We start from the raw sequence: 10,111 nt of genomic DNA on the forward strand, positions 1-10,111 counted from the left end.
GAGATTAGGTAGACTATATCATATATTTAAATATGTAAATCTTCTAATGTTATGTAACATTTTAAAATTAGAATGGGGTATATTTGTTATGTATTGATGCCTATTAATTTTTTGTTTTTAAAGAATGTTTTGTTTATGTGTATTTTAGATTATTGGATATCTTACTCTTAGCATAGGGTTGTATGTTCTGAAAATTAAAATTTTTTTTATCAGGCAAAAATTTATTAGACTTCTCTCACATTTGAATTTGAACTATAGGCCGTGTATATTTATTTGGTAACTTTAATATTTGCAGTCATATGACAAAATTTTTCTTTATTTAAAATTAAGTTTAAACTTTTACTTTACAACGGATTTTCTTTCCTATATTCCTATTTACAATTTTAGAGGAATTTTTTCATTTATCGTAATAATAATCCGTTTACCATCATTTAGAGTTTAGGGGCCCAATTGTATGTTTTTTAATGGGTATTGTAAAACGATTTCTGTAAATTTTCTACACTTATTTATTCACAATTTAGGAGCCAACTTAGAGTTTCTAAAATCCCACCTCATAAGTATAACGATGGGGGAAACAGAGGTATTCTCATCTCAATAGATTATTGTTCACACCTGCCATCTCCACATAATTCTGATTTACTAGGTCGCACGTGGCCACTATTATTGTTCATGATGTCTGTTTAGATAGACAGAAAATGCAAAAATTGATCTATTTTCTTTCAGTGTTTTTGTCCTTATGATGTATCTTATGTGTTGGTTTATCAAATCTGATGACACGCAGTCAAAGACAATTCCAATTACATGATCTATTTAGATAAGTATAAACAATCTATCAGTCATACCTTTGTTTTCGATGTGCTGTTAGGCAACAACATCTGTTATTTTTTATTACTTCAGATATTTACACGTGGATTTTTAATTTCTAAATTTTACACGTAATAATTTTTTACCTTATATATTTACTGTTATTGTTGATCAATTTCTTAAGAAGAAAATCTGTACATGTTTGATCCGATAAGTTTACCTAATTGTTATCAAGAGTCGTTCTCCATTTTTTTCATTTTATTAATTTACCTACATGCCTCTTGACAATTTTTACAAATTTTTATGTTGCAGTTAAAGAAACATGTCTACACAGCTTACTCCGATTATGGAAATCAATCAGGCAACTCACAACCGGTGGACAGCCCTTGTACAAATCTTAGAATGTCAGCACGTTTTGCAAACTAAAAAGGGTCTTCTTACAAACGACTGATGTTAACAGATTCTGAAGGCTTAAAGTTCACAACAATTATTTACAGTGAGAATTTACATTACTATGCAAGAACATTCACACAATATAGGAGGTATCGCATCTCAAATGCGTTTGTCATCCCATGTGATCCAAGATATGCAGTTAGCTTATATGAATTTTCATGGGTGCTCAATAAGCGAACGCTTGTACAAGAACATCCTAATCGCAATCCGGTGAATTTACCTTGTACTTTTGAATTCACTCCATTTACGAGGCTCCATGAACATGCTGAATCAGACCATCTTCAAAGTAAAATACCTTTTCTACTTACCTAACATATATTTTTTTTTAATTATCAACTATATATATATTTGTATTATGTAGATGTCAGAGGCATCGTTGTGCGATGTTTGCCCAGTTATGAAGAAGGTTCTGACCTTGTCAGTCGGAGAGATGTGATTATCATCAACGAAGAGTATAAAATTCTTATCACACAATAATCTATTACCTATTACTTATATACATTACTTTGATTACATTACAATTTTCTTTTATAGAAAACTGCCTTTGGTGATCACTCTGTGGAACCAATTCGATGAACATGAGGGTAATATGTTGCAGTCAATGCAAGGCCCACCCCCTTTGTTCTTTGGACTGAGGCTGAAAGTCACAACTTTTAACTGTAATTTATTTACCTTTTTACTAAATATTATTTTTTTATTATAACAATAAAACCTCATTTATTGTACTGATTACAAAAAAATGGAAACAGCCATCTCTTTAACAACGAAGCCAAATTCAGGTTTGCTTATCAATCCACCGGTTAGTGACAACTTGCAATTACGCACCTGGTATTACTTATGCTATTCATACCATATTTTTTTCTTCAAATTATTAAATAACTTCCATTTTTATTTATCTTCCTTTATACACTATTACATCTATCTGACAAAATTAGGTACAATAACAACCGCAAGGAAATAAATGACTTGCTATCAGTCACAAACTACCGAAGAAACTATTTCCTTCTACCATATCCAGCTGAAACAAACATATCTTCTATTCTTTCTGCAACTTCACGTTTCGACACTGTAAGCTATTTTTCGACTTTAAAAAATTCATTTTTACAATTATGTTTCATATGTAATTTGTTTCAGCTACACTTACATTACATATAAAATAGATGAAAACTGCTTGGGTGAAAGGCACCCTGAGTCTTCCTGAACAAGAACGTAACTTATCATACACTGCCTGTTTCAATTGCTTCAAGTCTATAGAAGCCGACACAACTTGGATTGTTACCTGTCCTTCTTGTCACATCGAATCAGAAATTCAACAGATGTAAGCATGAATGTTCTTTTACTCACTTCTTAAAATATTTTTTTCTTACCTATTAAATTTCCTTTAGGTCAAGGTTAACTGTTTTGATTGCCGATGAAAGTGGAGTGATGAAAGCAAATTTACACACACCTGAAGTTGAAAAGTTTATACCTTTCTCTCCAAAAGATGTGCAAATCAGTGAAGAAACTGTAAATACACATTTTATCTAACCTTGTAAAACATGTCAGGTTATAATTATATAAATTCTTTTTAACATTTGTTAATGTGTAATAGGGTGAGACTCTATGCAATTCCATTGCCATTGCAATCAACTCTGTTTATATTGTTGCTTTCGTTCGTGCATACGAAGTGCATTTTCAAGGAACAACAGACATCAAAGTGAATATTGTTAAAGCTTACAAAGTAAATGATCCTGCTGCTGTGTCAAATGAGTCTGATAACATGGTCCATAGATCAAACATCGGTGAAGGCACATCAACAACCAAAAATGTGTCTTCTGTTGCAGCCACAGTTCCTTTGCCATCGGCTGCTGAAATTGAAAAACCTGTTGAAGTTAAGAATTCAAAGCAAGTTCCTGTCACATGCTTGCTTCCAAAGAATAAGCCAGAACCAATTCTAATGACAAAACATCTTCTTCCAGAAATTCCAAGTTCCAGCTCCTCTCCATTTGAACAAAAAGTTTCTGAATCAGTCCCACCTTTAGCACTTCCTGTGAAAGAAGATGTTCCTCGGGCAAGCAATCCAAGGCCCTCTAAAAAAACAAAGTAATTGTGGTTTGTTAAAAGATGGTAACTATCCTCTACATATCTTTTGCGAATAGAATATAGAGGTCTATTCGGTATGTAAATAGTATCTTTTGCGAATAGATTCGGTTATTCGGTATGTAAATACTATGTAACTGCAGTTGACAACCATCTTTGTATGGTTTCTTTTGGCGTATAGATCATTAAAATCTACTGTATATACACTTTCAAGTTTTCCATATAGTATCTACTGTACATATACTTTCAAGTTTTTATATGAAAAATGGAACTACAGTCTACTTTTTATTATGAAATTTGCATACTTAAATTACTACTTTATAGTTACTTTACTTTTATTATGAAGTTTTCTTATAGTACAGTCTACTTTTATTATGAAATGTGAATACTTAAATTAGTACTTTATAATTAGTCTACTTTTATTATCAAGTTTGCTTACTTAACTCACTACTTTATAACCATCTTTCTTTGCAACACAATCTTTACAAAAATAACTCTGATGTAACCTTCGTTCCATTATCTATAATTTCATTTGAATTATTATATTATGATTAAAAAATTCACAAAGATAATATACCACAACATTGTCGAATGAAACAAATAAGAGATTGCAAACCTGATCGGTTTAAAATTGTTAATATGATTCATATCCATATCCCTTATGAGCATGCTAAAAAGTATTGGAGTGGCTACAGGCCAAAAATTGTTCAAATCAGAGTTCATGCCAATGCCAATTCCATTGTCATTACCAACACCACACAAAGTCGTGTAACTCCAATTGCAGGTGCGTACCACAACATGCTTCGTGATTTTGTATTTCCAATGTACTTCAATTATATCTTTTTCTCTTTAAAAGACTATACTTTTAAAGTACAATGCTATATTACCAATATTTCTAGCAAGGGTATGCTTTGTGATTTTGTATTTCTATATGGGACAAATGGCAGTGTACTTAAATTATATCTTTTCTTTCCTTACAACATTGTACTTTTAAAGTACAATGCTATATTCCCTATATTTTCATCAAGAGTATAAGTGTTGCACATTCTCTTAACACCATGGAATGAAATGCACAAGTTTCAGTAAACACACTATATTTTTACACTTTTACCATTTCTAAAAGAATAAACATTCAACTTAAACTTCTTATAATGACTACACACTTATATAGATATTATCTTTTTACATTGTACTATTTTGGTTTACCATTTCGCTTAACTGTGATAAAACTTTGCTCCGGAATCGACTCTATAGGGCCGTGATTATCACGGCCCTCATCAGGTTCCTAGTATATATATATATATATATATATATATATATATATATATATATATATATATATATATATATATATATATATATATATATATATATATATATATATATATATATATATATATATATATATATATATATATATCCGTATTATTTTTGGCCAATGTTGGATTTTAGTCATTTTACTGTCTAAGGACTATTTGTGAAAGCTTTTGCCCGACCACTTTGGAAATTGTACTAAAACAGTAAATTTGAAAGAACTATAGGTACCAATTTTGTAATTTACTTGAAATAGCATCTTGCTAGTGGTTTTTGTTTAGTGCATTGGCCAATCAAAACAAAACTTTGAAAATTTTAAAATAAATTTTGCAATTAATATAATGGCATATATATTTTTATGTTGACTGCAACTATTAAGAAAAATTCTAAATAACTTAAGACGTGATTTTGTGATAATGTCAAATTCAAGCTTTTCTGAATCGTGACGAGTCAGGTTGTTTGTAAGCGTGACTCAAAGTAATAATTTTATATATAATTAATAATTTTATATACATATGTGACTTAAGGCGACATTTTGTTAAAGTTTGACGGCAAATACAAGCGTTGTAGTCATAACGTGCCAATGATGGAGCCATGACAAACTTTTTAGAACATTGTTATTAACGTGTTCGACACGGAGCGTTTGAGAGCTTCTAGCTTTTAGCGTTTGGCAAAACGTTCCATTTTGAACAGAAAGTCTTGTTTGGCACAACAAGCTTTTAGCATTTAGTTTAAACAAAACACTCCAAATCCAAATGCTAATTCATGTAGCGTTTAACAAAACGCTACAAGTTACAAACTACCTGCCACCCACTACAAACTACCCGCTACCAGCTAATTTTGCCGAACACGCCCTAAGTAACAATAAATGCTATATTGTCAAAAATTGATGACAATTGTTATACATTATTTTATTTAAGATTATCGTAATATTATCAAAAATATAAATTTCAAACAGCTTTTTACAATTGTAGAAAATAAAATGTATGAAATCTCCTATCTGCTTCTTATAAATTGAGAATACGAGTGGTAATGAATACATAAAAACAAAGTTGATATTAATTTAAAATATATGATGCATCGTTTTTTGGTTATCCTCTTTTCCTTGATGATCCCAATAAATCCAGTTACCTACACAAGTGCATCTTCTATAAATCGTTGGTGTCTAATATTTACTCCGTGGAACATGTTTATAGTCAATGACATCAACGAGGATATCGTAATTCATGTAAGATCAAAAGATGATGATCTTGGAAATCATACTCTTCCTTACAATGGAATCTATAATTGGTCATTTTGTGACACAGGGCGTACACTTTTTTGGAGCAAGTTTTGGTGGGGTTCAAAATATCAAAGTTTTAATGTGTTTGATGTTCATTCCATTATGATGTGTGATAAACTTGGATTTGCTCCTCGATATTGTTATTGGTTAGTAAGGCCAGAAGGATTTTATATTGGTAAGGTGAATAACCCATTTCCGAGTGGAAGTTGGCATTTTGTAAATCCTTGGGCTTGAAAGGTTTAAAGTGTTTTTTATTTTATTTTATTTTATAATAATGATATATTAAATGAACTTATAATAAATTAATATCCTTTGTTTGCTTGGTCCATTTCTAGCCATTCAAGATATTTAAATATTTGTTACTAGGTGTGAGACCTGCGTACTACACGAGTTTATTAACATTAAAAACTTAATATCAATAATTAAAAATTAAATATTTTATAAAATAATATTTTTCCATAACATAATGTAATCTTTTGGAACATTTATAAAAGAAATCAAATATTCTTTAAAACATTTATGAGACTTTATTATCAAATTAACAGAATGATTCTATTTCCTTATAAACTCATTAGAATTTTGTGGAATTTTATTTTTAAAAAAATAGAAATTTCCAAAAAATGACAAGTGGAAAATAATAGTTCTAAAACTCCCACAAAATTACACGTGACAAAACTCTTGAAAATTTGACAAGTGAAAAAAAAAACCTTTATTTATTAGAGATGACGTACAAAGATTCCTAAGCGGATGTATTATTACACAAATTATATAGTTTTTAAATATCTTTATCTATATTAAATACATTTTTTTAAATAAACGGACACCACACCATAAGAAAATATAAATATACAAATCATAAGATGTTTAAATTTATATCAATTCTTCTGTTTAGTTAATGATTGTTTTAAAATTTGAATAAATAATATAATGTTGCTGTGAGTATAACTGTATAAACATTGACATGTCATTCATATATATATATATATATATATATATATATATATATATATATATATATATATATATATATATATATATATATATATATATATATATATATATAAAAGTTCAATAGAGAACCATTATTAATCAAGGAACCAAAGAACCAATCCAAAGCGTCGGAATTTAAAGCGATCAACGGCAAAAGGAAGAGTTGTAAATTTTTATAATGGACGCACATGTACCGGATTATAACAAAACTCACTTCCTTTTTTTCATTTAAAATTTTTTTTAGGCCAAGTTGTTTATCGAAAAAAAAACCGAATATACCGTTGTTCACGATTTTTCGTCTTCTTTCCATAGAGATCCATGATGATATATAAAAAACGAACTTCTTTTTTTCCAAAAAAACCCACTTAATTTTCTTAGTTTTTTCAATATTTAAGTTTATTTTTATCAAAAAAAAAAACTAATTATACCAAAAATATTAATTTTTTGTACTCTATTAATAAACATCAACACCGACTAAAAAAAAAAAAAAAAAAACCTCGAACAGTACAGATTCACACTGTGAATCTAAACTGTAAATATTTCAATTTTTAACATTCACAATATGAAAAATCTCGAATAGTTCAGATTCACATTGTGAATCTGAATTACTATTATACACACTGTGAATCTGAAAAGGTTCAAAAAAAAAAACCTCGATCAGTGTAGATTCACACTGTGAATCTAAACTGTAAATATTTCAAATTTTAACATTCACAATGTGAAAAAGCTCCGATCAGTTCAGGTTCACACTGTGAATCTGACTTCTTATTATGCACACTGTGAATCTAAGGAGGTTCATAATGTGAATCTGAATAGGTTTACAATATGAATCGTGAACAACGGTATATTCGGTTTTTGTTTTCGATAAAAAACATGGCCTAAAAAAAATTTTAAACGAAAAAAAGTAGTGAGTTTTTTTGTAAAGGGTGGATTTTTTGGTATAATCCGGTGTGTGTGCGTCCAATGTAAAAGTGTACATCTATTTCCTTGGCCGTTGATCGTTATGATTTTCAACGGTCACGATTGGTTCCTTGGTTAATTATGATTCTCTATTGAACCCCACCCTATATATATATATATATATATATATATATATATATATACATATATATATAGTAGGTTAAAACCCGTGGAACCACGGGTATTAATTTTAAATATAATTAAAAAATTGAATGTATATTATGAGTTTCTCTTTTTTTTTTTTTAATGAGCCGATCGAAAATAGTTTAGTTGAACTTTAAAAATATGTGCATGTACTCAGAAGTTAACAATTACACAATATAGTACGCCCACGGTTGAGAAAGAAAAATAATATTTATAATTCGAAATCGTAATGACTAATCAAATATTTGCAAAAAAAATTATTAATTTACAAAGATAGAAGTTTGTTAGTAAGTTTATAATTTTACTCTAAAATAAATATGTACACCATTATGAATATCTAAGTTTGAGTATAGTGAAAAAAACACAATAAATCATGAAAATGACATTATATATGACAAATTAAACATGACGACAATCTAACAACAATATACTTGCAATACCTTACCCAAAATAGCAATGTACTTTGTTAATATAGAGAAATTATAAATGTGGATTGAACTCGGATCAATAGAAGTTGTAATTGTAAAAAAAGTGGATTGAACATAATTCTATAGAAGCTGTAAAACCAGTTTTAAGCTCCATTCAATTCGATCAATTGCACTATTGGTGGTCATACTGTGCTAAATCAGAAAAAGGTGGTCAATCTGCTCCATAGGACTCGGTTTTCGTTATATATATATATATATATATATATATATATATATATATATATATATATATATATATATATATATATATATTATAGAGGATGATAAATATTTTTTTGTTACATCAAAAAGGATACAACTTTTATTTTTATGGATAGTTTTATTCAACCAAGCTTGAAAGTAGCTAGAAATGTGAGGGATGAGTTCTAATTTTGGTCGATTTTTGGTGGTCCTTTCCATTTGAAATTGTCTACATATGCTTTAGCGAGCGGTGAGAGGATTGAAAAAGAAGTCAACTATCATCCAATCTCTAGTTATTTTCTAATATAAACAGTAGAAAAAATAAGCAAGCCATGATGCCGAAATAACATGCAACAAATATAAAAAATAAATAAATAAATAAACTTCTAGCTAAAAACCAATTTCCTTCTATCTTTTGTTGGTTTTTGGTCTAATAAGATCGGTTTTTCTTTGAAGTCAAAATTCATGAAAACATGAAAAGCATATTACATTTTTAACTTACCAACATATAACAATCATCCTATTTCCAAATTTCTTCTTATTAGGACACTAAAATTAACATTGGTATAATTTGGTGGATTATTCAAAGTATAATGTTGTAACAAAACAAAAATGAAAGTAGGATCGTATAATAAACATATCAATGGAAGTAAATTGCTATTTTTGCATTTATTAACCGATTATACTTTTTATTTTTTCTGTTTTGAATAAACCAAAGGTTCCAAATGACATCATAGGGAATCAGTCTCTAGTAAAGCAGCCTCCTGATTGGTTGATACACTGGAAGGATAATTTCCTAAATGGTGCCAGCAAGGCGAATGGAAAGAACCAGAGCGACTCAGGGGCAAAGAAGGCAATATTGCTAAGTGGTACACCTAGCATAGAGAAGACCACACCAACCAAGTTGGTTTGTCATATAGACAATGGAGGTTAATGCTAACGATAGTCGTGGAAAAGCTTATGCCAAAATTGAAAAGGGAATTAGTAGTAGCACTGCTAATTCTGTTAAAGAACTTGCCAGTAATCAATCTTTAAGTGTTGACTTTGACCGATCAAAGCATCCAAAGGCGGTGTTGATTATTGATGTAGTTGGTATGCCTGCAAGAGTTAGAGGTGGTGTAGCTGATCTTATTTCCAACATTAAAATATCTAAAATCCCTATAATTTGTATATGCAATGATCGATACGGTCAAAAACTTATTTCTTTCCGATAACCAACAAAACAACAAATGGCGAAAAAACTGTCACATATTCCAAAACGCAGAAAAAATCAAAATAAATGAGGTTGCCCTTGAAGAACTTGCTGAAAGATTTAATGGATATATGGGTACAACCAAATAATAAAATAATATTCCTAAAATCATGTGTTTAATAAGACCACTAAATGAAAACCAAACATTATTATAGGATTTATAGT

The sequence above is a fragment of the Lactuca virosa genome, chromosome 6, assembly GCF_052849685.1.
Source record: "Lactuca virosa cultivar CGN04683 chromosome 6, Lactuca_virosa_CGN04683_v6, whole genome shotgun sequence".
NCBI lineage: Eukaryota > Viridiplantae > Streptophyta > Magnoliopsida > Asterales > Asteraceae > Lactuca > Lactuca virosa.